The sequence below is a fragment of the Metopolophium dirhodum genome, chromosome 1 (genome assembly GCF_019925205.1).
Source record: "Metopolophium dirhodum isolate CAU chromosome 1, ASM1992520v1, whole genome shotgun sequence".
NCBI lineage: Eukaryota > Metazoa > Arthropoda > Insecta > Hemiptera > Aphididae > Metopolophium > Metopolophium dirhodum.
In genome coordinates this window covers 64,986,545-65,005,632 of record NC_083560.1, presented here as the reverse complement: position 1 = coordinate 65,005,632, position 19,088 = coordinate 64,986,545, and the positions used below count along the sequence as shown (strand labels likewise).

Genomic DNA, 19,088 nt, shown 5'->3' with positions numbered 1-19,088 from the left:
CACTCAGATTCTCAAGTTAAATATATTTTCTATTAGGAAAGTATAGGTACTTGAGTTGTTCAGCAAATGTTTACATTAGAAATATTCTATACAACATATAACTTGAAATATATTTTTCTCTAATATAATTTCATATTTAGAGTTTTGTATGTAATTGAAAATTGTGTGCAATTTTATATAAAGTATGCGAAATACGGATGTAATTGTATACAAAAAAAGTGCTCTAAATTGACCATTAAATAGTTAAAATAAGCTAATTTTAAGGTATTTTTCAACGATTTAAAAAATCCAAATGATGTTGAACATACATTATCTATCTACTTATTTTGACTCATTTTGAGCTGTTTATGGACATATTTTTAGATTTATTTTCAAAGATTTTAATTGTAGTTATTTTTTAAGAAAAGAAAATAGTTACTTACCCATATAACTGCATTATCTCCGTTGTGATTATAAAATAAAATTTTATACAAATAATGGAAGACATTTAAAAATGGGACAAAATTAAATTTCATAATCCCCTCGACATTTTCTCGATTTCCATAGAACATGCATGACATCCATCAAAAAACAAACTCCAAGCCATAACAGCTATTATACAGACATCAAAATACATATAAATAGTAATTGGCACCAAAGAAATCTCCAGCTGGAGCAAGATTTTAACTTTTAACGTTATAATTTCATCTTTCATTTGTCCATGATTAGTTACCTATAGACAGGGGCGAATAGGCCATTTTTGGCCTTCCAGAAAATTTTAATAAGGGCCCATACACGAAAAAAGCCATAATATTTTGTGAATACTTCAACTATCTCCGGTTATTCGTTTTTGTAATTACAACAAAAGACGAAAATCGATTTTTTCAATAACTCGTTTTTCGAATAATTGTCTAAATTACAAATTCTAAGCATTAAAATGATGCATTTTGATTATAAAATGTTGTGTTTTTTTTGTTGTGTGTGTATTTACACGACATTCGACAAGTAGTTGAAAAATAATTGATTTACAACTTTATGGGTGGTTTCTGGTAGCATATAATGTATATAGTTGGGTCTTGGTCAAGATTGAATGTTACCAGTGTTAATACAAAAATAAAAATAAGTGGATGTCGCTCTGCTTTACAGTAGGTTACGAGTGAGTCAATTTATGATGGATTGTATTAAACTTGAACTCAATGATATAAAATCATTGATAAGGAAAAACGATTCTGAGCGGAGATGGTTTGTCAGTCTGGATATTTTATATTGTTATTATTTATTATAGCCAGTAAATTGAATTAATATTATAATATTATTTTTTTTTTCGTTACTATGGTGATAAACAAAGCGTCATAAATTAAAATCCCATTTTAAGCGGTTTTTCGTAATTTTCCAGTAGTTTTTCTCGTGGCATTAAATAACTATTGAGAAAATCGAAAAATGACCTCTTTAAAGTACCATCTTGATCCAATTTGATAAAACATAAGGTACTATATGTTGAAATCGAAGCACTCCTTTTGGTAGATATTTTGTGTACAGGATATAAAAAAAAATTAAAATAAACACCATTGTAAAACTAATAGCTTCCTCGCTCCGCTTAGAATCTAAAAAAGGTAAAAACAGGAATTTTAACACAAAATCGATTAAAATTTTTTTACAAGAACTCAAAACTAAATAAACGTAGATATATAGGTAGTTCACATTTTAACGAAACGTTTATAATGCTTATATTATTATGCAAATACAAGATATAATGTTCAAAATTATTTTTTTTTTGTTTCTATAAAAATGTCAAAAAGTTTGAAAATTTAATACATGGTTCTTATAACTTGTTCATAAACCAACTAAAAAAATATCGAAAATCCATAGACACAATACTATTTTATAATCGTTTAAAGATAGAGTTCAGTATTCTTTATAGTGTGGTATTACTGATAAAGTAATTAAGCTATTTAATAATTGTTTTGGTTGTTCAGAATAATAAAGGTTAGTTTATGAATAAATTATTGTCTTATGATCTTTATTATTAAATTACCTACCGGACATCTAGTTTGTATAATTATTGTAAAATGTTAAAATAATAGTTGTATTACCTAGTTTTATCATTTATATGTAACAACTAATTAGGAATTTACTATTTTTTTTTATTTTCTAATAATTATTAATTGTTTTTTAATTGTAGTTAAATGGTTAGTATAATTTATAAATGAGCAGCAAATTATTTATATCAATATATCCTTAGCCATTACATTTTTATTAGTTCATAAAAATACTTAAACGGGTACAAATTGACTGTGAAAGACTACTGAATGTAAAAACACTGAAATGATGTCACGCCTCAATTAACCATTTTTGAACCATTTTTGACTCATTCATATTTGGATAATCCCCAGGTGTGATGTATTCCCAAAAATTTTGATTTGACAATATTTTTGAAAACCAAAATACACGATATTTATGTACAACATTTTAAATAGAAAATTTAAAACCACTTTAAACATTGAAAAGCAACTATTTAAAACAACTATTTACTTGACAAAACTGAACATTTAAACAACGCAGCATAATAATATGTCAACAAAATTTTCCTATTTTAATATGGCTTTTGGATAATAGATCTTTGATAAATTCGATCAGTGTGCCGTGTGCGTTCGCTTCTGTACCGTCAAACTGCTACTTTGGCTGAACGACTTGTCGCAGACATCGCACGCGTATGGTTTTTCACCAGTGTGTGTGCGTTGATGCTTCGTCAAACCACCACTTGCATAAAACGACTTGTCGCATACATCGCACGCGTATGGTTTTTCACAAGTGTGTGTGTGTCTATGGTTTGTGAAATAGCTCCATTGGCTGAACGAATTGTCGCAGACAACGCACGCGTACGGTTTTTCACCAGTGTGTGTGTGCGTTGATGCTTCGTCAAACTGCTACTTTGGCTGAACGACTTGTCGCATACATCACATGGGTGCGGTTTTTCACCAGTGTGTATGCGTCGATATGCCGTTAAACTGCTACTTACAGAGAATGACTTGTCGCATACATCACACGCGAATGGTTTATCACCAGTGTGTGTGTGCGTTGATGCTTCGTCAAACTGCTACTTTGGCTGAACGACTTGTCGCATACATCGCACGCGTACGGTTTATCACCAGTGTGTGTGCGTTGATGCTTCGTCAAACTGCTACTTTGGCTGAACGACTTGTCGCAGACATCGCGGGCGTAAGTTTTCTTCTCCATTTATCCACTGGTGTGTCATCAGTCGGTTTATGTTTGCAAATAAATTATTTACAATGTAATTGTATTTCATACAGTTCTTTGGTTGCTATGCTATTCCGTTTTGACCGTTTATCATATTTTATTAACTTAACCATATTTTTAAGCCAGCACTTGTTGTATTACTTTTTAGACTTTGAATAGAGTACAATATTATGCTATATTCAGCACAATCATCAATTTATTTTAAGTTTTAAATTATAAAATAATAACATTTTAACCAGCAATGAACTGTTAGATCTTAATGTATTAATTGTTTCTTAATATCCGTAGGAATCAATATTGTAACATTAATAACATATCTTACCCTGCACAGCAGTAACCACTACCTGTCGGTAATCTGTTATAGTCGGTAGGAGCGGCACAGCGCAGCCTTGTGCTGCCAATAAGTAATCTTTTTTTCATGTAAGAAGATAATAGTTAAGTAAGTCAGGGACTGGAACCTTTAGGATTTTTTTGGTTCTGGTTCGGTTCGGTTCTTATAAAAAAGATATAATAAGTTCCGGTTCCGGTTCTTAAAATTACAAAATATGGGTTCCGGTTCCGGTTAATTCCGGTTCTTACCAGGTCTTAAAAATGATTTATTTCAAAAATTACCTATTGCTTATTAGGTAAATTTTTTCCTCATTAAGTCATAACTTGGCCCAGTCTTATATAAGATACTTTTAAAATTGTATTTAAATACAAATACAAATACATCCATTCAAAAAGTATTTAAAATACGTTCCAAATACTTTTTTAATTTTACTCAATTTATTTCAGTTTGCAAAATTAATTTTATAATTGCTAATTTAAAATAGTGTAATGTTAGTTTGTTACATCCATCAAGATATTATTAGAACTTTTTGAACCTCCTTCTTAAATTTATACTGGAAAATGAAAACTAATAAAACTGGCTATATAATAATTCTGAAATCATTTATTATTAGGTGGGTAATTAAAGAATTAAACAGTTATTAATAAAATCAGAAATTAATTTAATAATTTTACTAGGTAAGAAATTATTAATTTAAGAAGAGTATTAAATTTTCAAAAAATATTTTAATTGATTAACAAGTGTACTGGGTTTAGGTCTTAGAAGTACTTAACATAAAATTACAGTATGACCATAAGATTAATAAGTCGTAAATTAATCGCATGTTTCAATGTGTGAGTGTGTGACTGTGTTTGAGACTGTGAGACAGAGTTATAAATAACTATATAAATATTATTTCTCGTAATAGTTGTAGGTATTTGGTAAAGATTGTAGAAAAACACATTATTGTTGTCGACCATTCTCGGTATTGGTAACAATGAAAAATGCAACCTTTATGTGTGTAAATTAATCAGTCTCGATCGTACCTATAATACGATTATTTCGAGTTAAAATTTTAAAATACCACATCTTACTATGTACAAAACAAAAATATTTCTATAAAAAATAATTATTTGATTACAACAAAATCCAATTTAAATAAAATGTTCAGTTATTTGAAATACAGGACTTTTTCTTAGAACCAATAAGAACCTAAAAGAACCGGAAAACTTATTGTATATTAAATTGTGGTTCCGGTTCTAATTCCGGTTCTAAGCATTGTAAAATATGGATTCCGGTTCCGTGTCCGGTTCTTAGATTTTCTCCAAGAACCGGTTCCAGAACTGGTTCTTTCGGTTCCGGTTCCAGTCCTTGAAGTAAGTATACAATTATAGATCTATTAGACTTATTTGGACTTATAGCTCCTTCTTCCTACTCCTTTTTTTAGTCATTAATGTGGTAGTTCTTAATATTGGATATAGTATTTATGTCAATTTCGTACTTGTAATAAACTAGTGCCACCAATAAGTTTATATACGCATTTAAAGGTACTCTAAACCTTCCTCTTGAATCGCGCTATTAATTAAATAAATAATAATGGTATATAATATAATATAACAATATTATATTAAATTATATTATCTTAATAGCTACCCATTATCTGCCTATGTATATATGGTATTTTGAAAACTACCGGTTTGTGCCAAAAAAATTTAATTTGTTTTGAGTACAGTCATTTGCACTAAATGTACTTGTATAAGCATTTTACATTAACGACTTGGTTTAATTATTATATTTTAAAGACATAGCGTACGTTATAACACTTGTAAGTTGTAACTTATAATAAAGTTATTTTTATAAGCCTATAGATTTAAAAGTTTTGTATTTACATATTATTGCGCAGATAGACTGAAAACAAGTTTTACATCAGTTTTATTATGTTGTAAAATGTGCGAAGTGGGTACCTCCGTTATTCGTCCAATCATCGAATAAGAACGATCGCAGTGTGGTTTTATCAGACATTCGTAACATTCAAAACGTTACACTACATTACATACCTACCAAATATTCTCGTCTGTATTTTGTTTAGTTTAATTGTTTTAATTGTTTAATTAAGAAAAATGGAGTTTACGACAAGCAAATGAGGGATACAAATGGTTATAGACAAGGGCCAAAAGTATATTATATTGGCTTATACTTCTCAAAATGTTGAACGGTGGCGATGTTCAAATAAAAAATGCACAGCCAAAATATTTGTTCAAAATCCAAAAATTATTAAGAGGCATGGTATATTTCAAAAATTTATTTTATTTTTATAAAATATGTAAAATATTAATATTAATATACCTACATTATATACCTATAAGACAAATTAACTGTTTTTGCAATATTCAATTTTTATTTTATAATTTATTTTCGTAATAATAATAACAAAATTAAAATTTTAATTTGATATATGCACATAGTCATAAACAATGTACAACCATTGTAGGACAAAACATAACAGCAGCATGCAAGCATGTGGCTGTCAAAGACATAAATATTTGTCCTAGGAAAATTATTTTAACAGAAATGAGTAACCACATCTATTATTCTGATTTTACTATATCTGATGTAACCGCAGTACGAATAAGTATGTACCATGCTCGTCAAAAATCTCTTCCTTCAAATTCTAAATCTGTGTCTGATGTTCATAAAGCATTATATTATATAGGTTTGACTACATCTAAAGATGAAGATTTTTTATTAATTAATGATGAATTATTTAATATAATTATATTTACTTGCCACGAATAGTTAAAATTGTTATGTAAGTCGGAAACGATATATTATATTGACGGAACTTTTACGTATTGTCCAAAGTATTTTAACCAATTATTTGTAATTCATGGGTTTATGAACGAATATTATGTACCTTTAGTATTTTGTACTTTAAATGATATATTGACAGAAACCTACGAACTTGCAGCTTTGTCATATGTTAAAAATAAAGCAATACAAAATTTCAGTCTAATGTTGAAACCAAAATATGTCACTGTTGATTTCGAATGAGCAATACATCACGCTGTAAAATCTGTATGGCCATTATCAGAAAATATAGGCACCTGAAGTTTTCACTTGACTCATAGGCTTAGTACTGAAAAATTTAAGGACTAGGATTAACTTAGGCTTATAAACATAGCAAGTGGTTAAAATTTACATTTGGTTTAATTTTTCTCGATCCAAATGAAATTTCCGATTGTTTTGTTGATGATTTTATATCTGAAATTTCCGATGATCCAAAATGTCAAGAATATGCTGATTATTTAGTAGATATAACTACATTGGAGAAAATTCCAATTTCCCTCCAAAAATTTGGGCTGCATTTGCAGCTGATTTAACTAGATTCATCACCAATAACTGTGAATCTTCCCATACTCACTTCAATGATCAGTTTTATAAATCTCATCCTAATATTTTCACTTTTTTAGAAATTCTAACCAAATTAGTTCAAACAGATGTTTATATTAAAATGAATAGTAGTGTGAAAAATATTTCCAACCTATTCTTAACTACAGGTTAAAACAAGATTGAAAAAAACTTAAAAAGCAATTGGTAATTATAAAAACAAAAAATTAACGCGTTATAAATATGTACAAATAGTTGCATTATACTTGCATTTAATTATAATAAGGGTTAAAGATTAGGGTACCTTTTAGAATTAGAGTTAGTATTAGAGTTCGTAGTACTGACTATGTGCTAATAAGCAGGGGCGCCATTTGAGTTTTAAAATAGGAGTGCCAAAATTTAAACAGGCCAATTTTTTTTTTTGTCAAGCCACTTTTTTAAAAATAGTCAATACAGATATTGTTTATACTGGATACCCCCACCAACAACCGCCGGTATGCGACGTGCGTGCAGTGCCGTCAGTCCGTTGTGAACTATAATATACAGCCAGTTCCAATTAACATCACTACAATATAAGTGTTTACGTACAATTTATTTGAAATTGGTGTATACTTGGACAGATTTGATCGGCGACCATCGTGCACGATCGAGTGCGTGAGTGGGAGAAATTGGGCTTGGGACGGCCGTCAGCGCATTCTAAATTTTAATCCAGGCCAATAAGACACAGAAAACATAGTGGAGCCAAAGTATACCCTGCTCCCCCCCCCCCCCCCAAATGGCGCCCCTGCAAATAAGTGCAATGCGTTTGTGTATTATTAATATTATTATGTTTTAAAACTCGTAATATTAACTATGATTTGAAAAAAAAATGTATAATTGATTATTATTTTTAAAAAAAACGTGTACCTATTATACATAATTATTTTAAAAAATTTGTATTACGGTCTATTGACTATGTGCAATGTGTAGGTATTATTGATATTAAAATTGACTATGATTTGAAAAAAAAACTGTATAAATGATTATTATTTGAAAAAAAATTATTTTATTACAATTTGTAACAAATGTGTAAGTACTATTATAACTATTGTTACCAATAGCCTATATAATTTAAAAAATATTATTGACTATGATTCAAAATATATGTGTATTATAACTATTATAATGTTAAAATTAAAAATTAAAATTGATTACTTATTAATTATTGTTATGCTGTAAAATTCGTGTCTTTAAAATATATGAATTAAACCAAGTTGTCAATTTAAAATGTTTATACAGGTAAATTTGGCGCAAATAGGCTGTTGCATAAAACATACCTTTTTTTATTTTGGCGCTAATAGACTGTACCCAAAACGAATTAATTTATTTTGGCGCAAATGGACGATGCCTGTATTTATGGTACACGTTGGACACTTCAACGTGCCAAAACGTTAATACCTAATAATAATATTATGTATAGGAGCTATTGTGAGAGCGCTATATGCATTTATTTATAGGTATATAATATATATATAGTTTAACCTATACCGGATTACGGTTTGTCCAAACTAGCCTATAATCTTAATTTGACTCCATTGTACTGTACGTCAACACAACTAAACATCACCGGCGTATGCATAATGACGATTTCCATATTGTGCGCCTGGTAATTAAGGTCTATTTTTTTTCTTGTCATTACTGCGGCTTTTGTGATGAGTGTATTCTGTTTGTATGGCGTTTGTTTAGAAGCGCATCTGCAGTGTTTGTTTTGTTTTCATTTGTTTTTTTTTTTTTTACCTCCGTTCAATATTTCTGCTGTTTCCCTAAAGGTGATATGAGAATTTATTATAAAACATATGAGAGGTATTGAATGTCCACGGTTGAACAATTGTCAGTTTCGAAATCTTTCACACGATACGTATTTGTTATGAAAAATATAGCTGACATCATACGATATAGTGAGTCAGATATCGAATGATCGATTATTGAATTTTCAATATAGATGATATCCACCTATGTAGAATGTTCTAACACGATAATAATTCTATAGTATAATATAATATAGGTAGGTACATTATATTATAACTTTCAGGAAGCATGTGATGGGTATTAGTTATAGATATATATACCTTCTATTATAGTATTATTACTTATACATATCATGTATATTATTATATATTATCTAATCAAAATTTAATATAGATAATAGATTATAAATATATCCTCCTTATTATATTATAATATAAATTAATATATTATAGGTTAATTTATTTTGTTTTTAATTTTGATTATATTTCACTATTTCAGTCAATTTCGTTTTCATGTCAAAACATTTTTACCGTGAATTGTTTAAAGTTAAAAATTTATATCATTCGAATCTAACTTATATGGAAAAACTATATAAAGTATGAACATTATAGCCTATAATTTAGTTTTGGGTTGGAAAAAAAATTAAGTAGGGGAAAGTGGGGCTATGGGGCAAAACGGGGACATTTTGATATTTATGTCTTATAATGATCATACTGATTTAAAAACTTAATATATAGATTCCTGGGGCTAAAAATATCATGTTTACATATCAATTATCTTATCAGTAATAAAATAAAATCATTACACGTGCCTCTTATCAATTGATTGATATAATAAACTGTTATTTTATTTAGAAATATTTTTTTGGTTTACTTATTGTATCTTAAATTTGTTTTCGCTGTTTCTATAGCAAATGTTCATAAGATTTTTTTAATAATATTAATTATTAAAAAAAATAATTGTTGTGTTTACTAACAACGGCTGAAGTTAAATGTAATAATTGGGGCATAATGGGGTACCTCTACTGATACTACGTTAATTTTTTTATTTAATTTTAAGTTTACCTATACTTGGGTAGGCATTACATCTATAATAAGTATTTAATAAAAATGTACCTATTTAATAAATGTAAAAGTTTAAATTTACAAGCACTTATTATTTTTTGTTATTGTACAATTATTATATTAAAATATATTCCTATAAATACGGTGTGCCACTAAATATCTCAGCCTGATAATCTTAGATTGGAATACGGTTTGCTGCAATAGCTGAGTGGTACTGAAGTACACATTTAAGGACAAATTTCAAATTTTTAACTCTTGTAGTATGCCATAGCTAATTTAAATTTAATTAATTTAAAAATAAATTTACCAACTAAATTGACAATGACGTTGTAATTTGCGTTATTATTGTGCAATAAAAGTTATTGAATTATTTCCAGTTTTATTATTAGTACTTTGATAATAATACATTATTTCTAATTTTATTCTTAGTACTTCGATAATTATTGTAGATATTGTTTGATTATCAAAAATGAACTAATGCACGTTCACTCAGTATTGTACGTTCATCGATGGCACTTATAACTTTTAACATAATACTTTGAAAGATTTTTCTTCTTTAAAATGTTAAACAATAGTGAAAAAGTTGACACTCACCATAAATTAAAATCATATCAACTTTTTCATTATTGTTTAACATTTTAAAGAAGAAAAAAAGAAAAATCTTTCAAAGTATTATGTTAAAAGTTATAAGTGTCATCGATGAACGTACAATACTGAGTGAAAGTGCATTAGTTCATTTTTGATAATCAAACAATATCTACAATAATTATCGAAGTACTAAGAATAAAAGCAATATCTACAATAATTATCGAAGTACTAAGAATAAAAGCAATATCTACAATAATTATCGAAGTACTAAGAATAAAATTAGAAATAATGTACTATTGTCAAAGTACTAATAATTAAACTGGAAATAATTCAATAACTTTTATCGCACAATAATAACGAAAATTACAACGTCATTGTCAATTTAGTTGGTAAATTTATTTTTAAATTAATTCAATTTAAATTAGCTATACATTTTTTTTTAGGTAATTTTTGTATTAAATTCTTTAAATGCATTTCATTTTAGTTCAAAAATGATTTAATTTTGTATGAAATTCAAGCGTGTAATGTTTTAGGTAAAATCGAAAAAATATAATTATTTTAAAATTTCCAAAAGCTGTAACTCATTCAATTTTAGGTTTAGAACTATGGTCAATGGATCAAAATTACTTAGAATAAAATAATCTATCCATATCCGGTGACAAAAATAGGTGTTGCAGTTTAAAAAAAAATTTGTTTTGCGCATGCGCATGTGCATACTACAAGAGTTAAAAATTTGAAATTTGTCCTTAAATGTGTACTTCAGTTCCCCTTAGCTATTGCAGCAAACCGTATTTCAATCTAAGATTATCGGGCTGAGATATTTAGTGGTACATTTAAAACGGGAAACACTGTATAATATAATATATTACATTATGTATATTATGCAAGCTATACAAGTTATTTAAATAACAACAAGTTTAAGTTGATTAATGTAATTGTATTTATGGAAAATGAAACAATATTTATGTGAAATGAATAATATTTGAGGGACGTCCCCATTTTGCCCCAAGTATGGGGCAAAACGGGAATAATTATACTTAAACCTATTTTGACCTTTAACACTATGAGACTTAACTGAATGTTTAAAACATGCTAACATATTAATAACCATATCCTAATGATTACACAGTTCAATAGTTTCAAATCAAAAACACAATTTATGAGTGAATTATAGCTTCTGATACCTTGTAGTCCCCGTTTTGCCCCACCTTCCCCTACCTACGCTAGCGTTGTATAAACAAATTAACAAAAAGTGTGTATTAAATTTTAATTTGACTGAGTTAACCTATGGTTAAATTAACTTTTAACTTTTAACTTTTTGTTATTGGTGCATATTAACTTAACTTAACTGAGTTTAAAAAAAATCATTAAATTGCTCAGTCTTCCAAACCAGCATACAAGTTTTTAACAAAAATGTAATTTATAAAAATTAACTTTTAAAAATAGTTATATACCAACATATTTTTGTTATTATTACATATAGGTATAGGTACTAATGTATTATAAGCCTATTTAGTACCTACCTCCTATAATATTATAATGATGTGTAGATACGATTTTAACGAAACCTGTTAAACGTTGTTATTCTTAACAGTCCTAAGTGTGAAAAAGGGGGGGAAGAGAAATTCGCAGGCCAAACTTGGATTTTTGGCACGCGATTCGGGTGCAGCCAATATGCAAACCTACCTTATCTACTCGCATCCCTCATTATCACCTGACCCACTTCGGCGGATAACCGGTACCAGAGTCAAAGACCGCCACGGCGATGAAAAAGCTTCTGTAGCCGCAGAACTTTGGGAATGATTTGATAATAGGTAATAGTATATCAATGGTGTGAAAAAAGTATACGGTTTTCAACGGCGTGTGCGACGCAATCGCCCTGTACACACGGCCGCCGCGCGTGTCCGTTAACCACACCTATCCGCACGATTTTTGCGTTTTTATTGGCCGCTGCCTACCCGTGGAGCGCGGCGGGGGGTGGGGATATGCGTGTACATACGTAGTAGTGCGGCGGCGGCCGCTCCTCCGCCTCTTCAAACTCCTCCACCGACTCCACCATCACCCGCCGCCGCATAAAACACTTTTACGAAAATATGATAACATTATATATAATTATATTAAATTATTATAATGTTACATACATCTTACCCTCACCGCATCCATCGACCATCACTACCCGACCGTCGTAAGTCGACTTAGGTATACTAATATTTCTAGGTATTACTACTATTTCTACTATTCGACCAAAGATTAGAAAGCAATATTCAAAACAATTACCTACATTGGGTTAGTTAAGTTAAGTAATAATAGTTAATAAATAGTTAACAACGAATCTATTATTATTTAACTATAGATGAGTTTAAAGTTAATGTACAGACAAATAGTAACCGAACATGGTTATCTATAATAATTATATAGTAGTCGGTCGATTAATTTTTATTACTATTTGGGTCACACACGCACATAATAAAATATATTATATTTTGTGCAAATTTCAACAAAAAAAAAAATCCTACCATTCCTTCTTATTGCACTCTATATATAGCTGCGGTATTGCCAATTACAGATTGTAGTGTTACATATTTTTAGTGTCAACACTAATTATTTAAACCTGAAATATAAATTTGTTGTTTTTATTTAAAATAATTGTATAGAGCAAGATTAAACGAAAAATTACTAGGTAATTAATTAGATTTAACTTTTAACTACAGTTAATACATAGTTATATCTTATATACATGTTATATAATAGTTATATACTATGTTAGTTATATTATGTATAAGCTTGATTTTAACGTAATGTATTATTTTTTCAGTTAATTGGACATAGCTAAATTATTAGTTAGGTATTACAATGGATACGTAAAGTTGGTTACAATATATATATTAAGTTGATTACAAAACCAACAAACTAGTAAGTAGTTCTATATAATAGTATTTAAAAAAATTAACTTTTTAACTATAGTGTTATAATGCCCACATTTGACTTAACAACTTCTTCTACTACTATATCACTATACAGTATACATATTATTACCTACTGTTTACGAGCCACCTCTCACACCCCCTCACCCATCTCATTCACGGCACCGCCATTGTTTTTGGGTCTCGTGCGCGATCTCATTAAACCGAAGCCGCCTTCCTCCCGCCCACCCATACCCGACACGGTACGAGCAGACAATTTGCCCGATCGTGTCTGATGCCGTCGACGAGACAATAATAGTATTATAAGTGCTGTATAGATAAATAAAAAAATATATAAAAATATTATTTGTTATACGACTCGCTAATTATAACTTCATATAGATGAACATTATATCTATGGTTAAGAAGTTAATTTTTTCCAACTTATATAACTTGTTTGTTAATACTGTCTGTAATTAAATACTAAACTCAACTAGTTTAATTGACTATTGAAATAATTTAGATATTTTCAGTTGATTTAAAAATAATATAACAAGTTGTGTGTAGTTAGTGTAAAAAAATGTTTTTGAAATGATTGTTTTTATAGTTTTAGTGGTTATACAGTATATTACATACAAACTTCTAATTTAACGATTTTGTGTTCAACTTACCTAATTTGAATTAATTATTTTCATTGGCCTGGCCACCCTGCAAGATAATAAGTAATAACCTTTTAAATCACATTATCATCAATTAATAACAAACAACTGAATATCACGCATTAAGTTAATGATCTATGTATTATTTTTCAAGTTACCTCACATTCAGCTGAAACTATACATATTAAGGGGATTGAAGCACACGTATTTTTCATACGTTTTAGACCAATAAGCGGTTGTAAATTGCACATACTTTGGAATGTCCGATTTTAATCAGAATTATTATTTAATAAAATATCTATAGGATTTCTAGGAAGTCGATTTTCAATTTTAAAGGACCTTAAAATTAAGATATTTTATTTCAAAAATCTCATGAAATAATTAATTACACTAGATTTGTATTTATTTTGGGCATATCTGATTTTAAATATCTCAAAAAAGTGATCCCTAAAAAGCATAGTCCAGAAGCTTATAAATTCAACCATTTTTTTTTTTTTGAAATTACAATCCTAGTTCAGTAAGTATGCTTAATTTACTACTGCTAGTAGTTTTTATATAAATTTGACCATTTTTTCGAGATAACAATAAATTGCACTTCAGCAAGTATGTGTAATTTACTACAATACAACCGCAAGTAGTTTTTATAGTTATGCAAACAAGAAAATAGAATATATTATATTTAATTTTTTGCGATGTTTATTGACATTTGCGTGGGCGTACTGGAGTTGCTTTCGACGGCGACGGTTATCCGATGCGGGGTGACAGCGATTCTCGGGAACACACTAATGTTCTTTTACTTTACCCTATCAAACATTAACTATTATACTAATTTACAACTGCAGTACTCATCAGGTCATCATTATTTCAATATCAAAAAATCAAATCAAAAAATGATCACAATATGATCGTCGAGGCCGTGAATTTAATGCATTTGCAATTATTGCCAATTTGCATATTTGCACTTTGTGACGCGTTATAGTGGGGTTTAAGATCGATCAAATTTAGTTTTATACTATATATTATTTAACAAGTTTAACACATTTAATTCACTACAGTTGCACTAATGATGATATATTATCGCATGCCTACTTACCCTTGGTTTATCATAATATAGTATCTGTATATTGTTATACAATAAAGTTTTTAATTTATTGTGTATATTATAGGTATACCTATATACACCACGGCACAATGATAACGGCCCGAAAACTTTACTTCGGGCGGCTTTGTATGTACATTATGGCATGCACCGATCGGCGGGGGTCGGATACAAATCCTTTCACAAAATCACCGTATTGTACCATAAAATTATCTCGTTTATTTAACGGTTGCATAATATACTAAAGTATACACTGCTATAGAATAAAAAATGTGAGTCATAATATCATAACAGATCTCGATATCGTTTCTTTCAATATTCGATTAAAGAAATTATTGTATCGCACCCCATCGATTGAATTCATTTGTTTTACACTTTTAGCATATTATGTAGGTATATTAAGCTTTTGTTTACTTTGAACCCATTAAGATGACTGGCTTTTACGCGTTTTTTGGGTTGCCACTGATTGAGGAAGGAAAATGAGAGAAAACGTTTGACGCAAAACCACCCTTACAATTTTTCATGATGGAAATCGATCATAAATTGTATACTATGCCACTTTATTATCGAATTGTCGATTTGACGATATATTAAATATGACATAATAAAAATTATTCATTTAGCAACAGTAATATTATATTTTTCGAATACAATGTACCTACATTTACAAACGATATATTATTTTGTGTTAAAAATGTCATACATTTGTTTTAGCCAATATACATACCTCTGCAATAATATTTATTAAAAATAACCAGAATTTTCTATGAACGTGCACATGTAGCTATTGATAGTCCTTACTAAGGAGTAAGGAGACAGCAGCAGGTATATACTAAAAAAATTGGTGAACCTATAATGAATGTACAGAAATATTGTGAATTGTATTAAAAAGAGTAGTACTTATATACTTAATAGTATAATATGTAAATTGTAAGGAGACGGTACACACTACAGGACATAGTTGAATGGTTTTCTATTTTATTCTTACACACATCATGTATAATATTATAAAATGGATCCAGTTCGCGTTTGGCAGTCGACCGTGCAACACATGTGTGCCGTACCTCGATTTAATAGCTCTCGATAGTAAAGAAACATAGCGACACACACGAGGAATATGCATATATGTAGTATATTATAAATATAATTACATAACAAACACGCACGGCCTATAGACGCTCAGATAATGGGCGACGACTCCATATCTGACTCCTTGGGAGCGGCAACACCACTGTCTACAATCGAATTAAAACCTCAATCAGTTAACAATATCTATAATAATGTTCACAAAATCAATAATATTATCGAAATCTCCGAAGTCCAATCAAACGATGAGCAATAACAACTCAAAATCTAACAACGATTGAAATATAGATTCCAATACTGAAATCATAAAAACTTATTCAATACATTTTGCTGAGGGAACTACAGCAACCAATGCCTGCCCCAAATTTCATGAAGCAATAGCAATATTTCCTTCAGAATAAATTTAGCACGCCCACAAATATAATTTCCGAATCACGTATCTCCAAAAACCGTTTCTGTATCTTTCTCAACAACCAAAACACAGCTAAAGAACTAGTAAAAAACCATCAAAATTCAAGTCAACAATGAAGAAATTACAATAAGAAAGTTGATAAACCCGTCTAAAAGAATCACCCCAGTTAATGTGTACCCTATCAAACCTTAAAACTCAATAATCAAAGCTTTACATGAAATAGGAATTCGAACCACATCAGCAGTATTCCCATTAAAATCTGCAGTTCATCTCTTCAGAATTATTTGCAAACGTCACAAGTTTTAGATGACAGATCTACATCAACCCCGAAGACCATCACAAACTACCTAGTTCTCTAATCATAGAACAAGAAAAAACGCCGTTTAATATCTTTATTACAGATGACACATTAATATACTTTTTTGCAAACAAAGTGGTCACATATCCACAACATGCAAAGACAATACTGAAAATAAGTAATTTAGAAACTAACAAAACTACTCAATTATATCCCAACAATCCTAACACACACTTCGTATATCCACCACACCATACAGAAACACTCAAACATCTATAGAAACTGATATAAAGGACCCAACAAAATCGGAATTATCAATAAATCAAAACAATTAAGAAAATCCTAATGAAAAATTCCCTACATCTCATATAGAAACACTTATGGACACCGATACATCGGACCCAATAAACGAGGAAATAATAACTAACCAAAACAACATAAACAACCAAGATAAACCCAACAGTGAAGTCATAAAAGAAACATATTCAAACGTGCAGCACCCACGTCAACCTGTCCCTCTACCGCTTCCTCACGTCATCAAATCTGAAATTCCACAATCAAGACCAAGATGACCAAACTTGCTAACATCCTTTTCCAAATCATTCCCCCCCCCCCCCCCCGACGAAAACCAGACATATCCATCACTCTCCCAATTGCCCTATCCTCCTCCACTCTTCTACGAATGTTGTAGATATAATATTCCACAACAACAGCTCCAGACAAATTCTCGGAAACTCATCAACGATACAACAAGTACTTGGTGAAAAGAACTCCAAAAACATGTATAACTTTTCACAAATATAGGCTTAGCGAAATTACTGTAAAAAAAAAATACATTTATACCTATATATTTCACAAACTCCCTCTACTGTTAATACTGTTAAGCAAAATGTTCCCATAGTTTTAAGACCAATACTATGTAATTATTACAGGCTAATGACCTTAGTAGTTGACCCAATAAAAAAAAAAAAAAAATGGATTATCGGTAGATATGTATTAATTAATTTACGGATCGTGATTACACACGTTAAAAATTAAGATATTAATAAATATAACATTGTGCCACAAATTATTGAATATGACATGATCCATATGTTAGCGCTATATATTTTTATATTTATAATCAATTACAGTGGAACCTCGATAACTCGAACGTCTATAAGTCGAATTTTCGATAACTCAAATGAATGTCTTGGCCCCTATATTTCAACAAAATGTACCCAAGTACACAACATTTTTTCTATAACTCAAATTTTCGATAACTAGAATTTTTTTTTGTCCCCGACCGACTCGAGTTGGTTATCGAGGTGTCGTTGTATATTAATACCTACCTATCTACTGTACTTACCTTTTATAGAATAGAAAAATGCTATATTTATAATTTGACCAAGTTGAAACTAGGTGGACGCGGCAATTTTAAAAGTTTCTTCCAGAATATAGCCTTTGCAGCAAGTAAACGGTAAATTGCACTATATAATATATGAAAAATCCTTTAGCTAAATCATGGTTATATATTGTACACACTACCATTCTTCTCGTCCAACTTTTCGAAGTTACTCAATCACAAACTTTTTATTTCGTGATATTAATACTTGTATACATTGTTATGTTATATTCTGGCGCGTTTGACTGGATACGAATGTATAAAACAAACGAAGCACTCATCAAAGAATATTATTGTACACACAGACACTAAGCATTACGCATAATATATAATATACAATATATATATAATTCGTATGTGAGGAGGTTTTCAATCCATTTCCATCAACATTCATCAGCATACCTATTACACGCGAGTTTTTTTTTTTAAATGTTATTCTTAACAGAGAAAAGACGAGCATTACAGCTGAGTGACTGAGTGCTTCAGTGTTTTGTAATGGTATATGCGTTTTTCCCGAATACAAAAGAAAACAGTTTCGGTATTTAAAACTCATACACGCGAGTGTACAAAACAAACGCAAAGTATATATTATTATCAACCTATATGTTAGTATAGGTATACATACGCATTTTGCAATGCGTTTAAATAAAATGCTCGTGTTTATAATTGTTCGTTTTCATTTTAGCAACTGACTATAATATTATGTATATATAGCTCCTATAATATATATTACAGGATTATTATTGACACTTCATACATCCCACTACATCTACAGGTATATATTCCTTTGTAATATATATGTAAATATAGTGCAAAATAAGTCGGCCTATCTTGTGTTTAAAATATGACAACCGAAATAAAAATAGTATATAC

At 29.6% G+C, this 19,088-nt stretch overlaps 1 pseudogene; it reads right to left on the bottom strand.

Moving 5' to 3' along the window:
- Window positions 1–2,612: 2,612 nt before the first annotated feature.
- Window positions 2,613–19,088, bottom strand: part of LOC132940771 (zinc finger protein 271-like) — a 53,315-nt pseudogene continuing 36,839 nt past the window's right edge.